This window comes from Pan paniscus, chromosome 13, assembly GCF_029289425.2.
Source record: "Pan paniscus chromosome 13, NHGRI_mPanPan1-v2.0_pri, whole genome shotgun sequence".
NCBI classification, from domain to species: Eukaryota; Metazoa; Chordata; class Mammalia; order Primates; family Hominidae; genus Pan; species Pan paniscus.
In genome coordinates, this window is record NC_073262.2 from 23,134,143 (window position 1) to 23,138,026 (window position 3,884).

Consider the following 3,884-nt stretch of genomic DNA (forward strand, 5'->3'; position numbering starts at 1 on the left):
GAGGAGGAGCTTCATGGGAGCAGATGATCTTCACCCTCCCAGAACTAAGGGGCTGTGAGGAAGGCGCACGATGGCTGCTTCCCATGGGGTGGAGGAGAGGTGTGAGGGGCTTGAGCCTTCACCACTGTGTTCTTGGTCTCGGCAAAGCCAACACAGAGGTGGATGGCAGGCCACAGGGCCACCTCAGCCTGCAGTGGGGACACACATCCACCCTCAGAATCCCCAGCTGCGAGGAAGCAAGAGACTGGTGTGGTCAGTCTGGAGCTTTCTGATAATAACAAATAATAGCATGAGCTACATAGATCGGGTGCTTACTATCAGCTATGGCCGAGGCCGAGTCTTGACCATACCATGTCCCATTTAATCCAATAACCATATGAGGCAGGTACTAGTCTCACCCCCATTTTACAGATGGAGAGACTGAGGCTTAGAGGGGCAGCCCCTCTCCTGAGAGCCTGGGCCTTCCCCGCTGGAGGTGCTCCTCTTTTTACACCAGCAGGATGATCCTGAGCTGAGTGCTCACCCTCTCTGAGCCTCAGTTTCCTTGCTTGCAGAAAGAAGCAATGATATCTCCTCCAAGGGGCTAATGCAAGAGTCAGGGAGGATCTTCAAGCACTTGAAAATGCACTCAGTCCAGGGACTGTCATGAGGCCAGATAAGTCAAAGATTCTTATGCAGGGAGTATTGGCTCAGTGCCAGACAGTGGCAATCTTCAACATCTCCCTTTGAGACAGGTACTGCTATGGTCTCCAGTTTCAGAGAAGGAAACCGAGGCTCAGAGGCTCTGAGTAACTTCCCCAGATCCCACAACTAGCAAGCGGCCAGCCAGGATTCAGCCTCACAAGAACTGCTGTGCCTAGGAATGCTGTTAATTGTTAGTGCTATGGTCTGTTTGTGTCTTCTCCAAATTCGTATGTGGAAATCCCAACCCCCAAGGTGATGGTGTTAGGATGGTGGGGGCCTTTGGAAGGTAATTAGTTCATAAAAGTGGAGCCTTCATGATGGGACAAGTGTCCTTACAAAAGAGATACCATCAGGTAAGAAAGAAACTATTAATTTGTATTTTAAAATGAAAAAGGAAACAGAATAAAAAGGTACCAGAGTGATGCAGGACAGGCAAGCCCCCAAACTGGGACTTAGCCTGGGAGGGTTCTTGGCTTTGCCTAGGAAAAATTCAAGGAGAAGCAGGTGGTGTTAGCAACTTGTATTGAAGCGGCCGTGCACGGCAGCAGCAGAGGTGCTGCTCCTTGTGGAGCAGGGCTACCCCAGAGGCAGTGTGCCCAGGGCTACCCCAGAGGCAGTGTGCCCAGAGCAGCAGCTCAGAGGCAGTTCTGCACTCACTCACATTTATACTCACTTTTAATTATATGCAAATTAACTGGCAGTTTATGCAGGGGCAATTCCTAGAATGAGGGTAGTAACTTCCAGATTGCTGGTGGGTGGTTGCCATGGAAAGGGGCGGTTACTTCTGGGTGTTGCCATGGCAATGGCAAACTGACATGGCCCACGGGTGGGTGTGACTTGTCATGGGGGCAAGTGCTCCTGCCCCAGACCTGTTTTAGCTAGTCCTCAGTTTGGTCCAGCGTCTAAGCCACACCTCCAGAGTAGAGTTCTGCCTCCTACCTCCAGGGCTCCCTCTGCCTTTCCACCTTGTGGGCCACAGCAAGAAGGCACCATCTGTGAACAAGGAAGTGGGCCCTCGCCAGATACTAAATTCACAGCACTTTGACCTTGGACTTCCCAGCCTCCAGAACAGTGAGAAATAAATTGTTGTTTTTAAGACACCCATTCTACGGTGCTTAGTTCTAGCAGTCCAAACAGAGTAAGACAGTGAGAATCGGTGTGTGGCAGAGGGTGGGGGAGGTAGGGGGAGAGTGCAGCATTTGGAATAAGACAGCTCTGAGTTCAAATGCCACCTCTTCCACTTACTACCTATAGGACAGCAAGGAGGGGACCTTGCTTCAGTTTCCTCATCTGTCAAATGGGGCTCAGAATGTGACCCTTGAGGACAGCCGTGAGGACAGAGTAAAATAACAGGGCACAGGTCCCTGCACAGGAATCTGTTAGCACTGCATTCAGCTGCGTGAAGCAGAGACCCAATTAAGTGGCTTAGCTGAATGGATTTTATTTTTTTTTCTCACTTATTAACAAGTCCAGAGGTGAGCCATCCAGGGCCAGCACAGTGACCCCAGCACCTGCGGAATGCAAGCCCCTGTGCTATTCCCCTCTGCCCTCCCAAGCCTCTGGCATTCTCCCTCCTCCAGGTGTGGCATCCGGCTGCACATAGGATAACTGGGGAGGCTGAGGAATTAATGTGTGTGGAGCAGCTGGCACTGTTCTTTGCGTCAATTTCTCCTCTGGCAGGAGCCTGGTTACCATGAACATCTAAGGTTGGCAGTCTCGGTTGGTCCTGATTTTCACTCAGAAAATGCCTGTTTTCCCACAACTTACACACGTGGGAAACCCACATGGTCAGAACACACTCCCTTTCATGAAAGTGTTCTGATTGTCACATAAATTGTGTTTGGTTTTTCACAAATGTCAAGGACCTTCCTTCACACACTGGACTCCTGAATGTTCCTCTATCTCCTGACACTCAGAGTCTCCTGACTCCCACATTTAAGTCCTTTAAACCTGAGGACTTGCAAAAGCTTGAGGATCCTTCTGAATAGCCAAGAAAGGCTACAGTCATCACAATGGCAAAATCTTGCATCCTGGACTTGTTAGCCGTTAACAAACCTCTTTCATTGCAGTCACCATCTCCCAGGCCTGGGGGTCTGAGTTGTGTAGGGAAACAGATGTGGGCTTCAGATACCAGGCTCGACTCAGGGCATTTCATCCAACCACAGAAGGGCTGCTTTGAGGATACCGAGGCTCGGAGAGGTGAAGACACTGTCACAACTGCTTTGGTAGGAAATGGCAGAGCCAGGATTCAAACCCAGGTTGAGCAACACAAATCCCGTTACCCCTCTGCCCATAAAACCCTCTGAGCATCTGGATCAACCCTCACATTGGACAGATGAAGAGACTGATGAAGAGACTGGAGGTGGGAGGTGACTTAGCCAGATATGAGTTCTACTTGACAAAAGATTTTGGGTAAAAGAACTTTGATAGGGGCCTCTTGGTTTTAATAATCTCAATTGGTTTTTTAAAAGAAAAGAGAAGAGGCAAGAGAGGAGGAGGAGATTCGTTCTGAATCTTGCATAATACTGCCAGATGGAAAGAAGGCTTGCTGGTTCTTCTGCGTGGATTGTACTTCTTCCAAACCTTCACACGCTCCCTCCTTCATGTCCTTCTGTCACTGTTCAAACACCACCCCCCAGCATTTACCTCCTGAAATGGCTGCCCACTGCAAGACGTTCTCTGTTTATTTTCTTCTTAGCACCTATAAATAACATTTTTTAGTTATATAATTTTAAAGATTTCATTATAATTTTAGTTACACCATTCTATTATATATTGGAGTATTTATATGTTTACCATTTTCTCTCCCACTAGAATGAGAGCTCTGTGAGGCAGGGGACATTGTTTTGCTGTCCACCATCTCCCTAGTTCGTAGAACATTGCCTGGCCCATAGCAGACCCTCAAAAAATATTTGTTAAATGACCAAAGTGGAATTTTGCCAACCCATGGAAAATCCTGTGCCTTCACTGGAATAATTGATGACCACCACGATGATGTCTGCAGATCACCGAATTTCCCCCTACTGGTCTTTGGTTATAAAACTAGGCACAGAATATCCCCAAACTTCCAAGTTATACTTAGCTGTATATATATATATGTGTGTGTGTGTATATATATATATATATATATATACACAAACATATATATACATATATATACACATACGTGTATATACATATATATACACATACGTGTATAT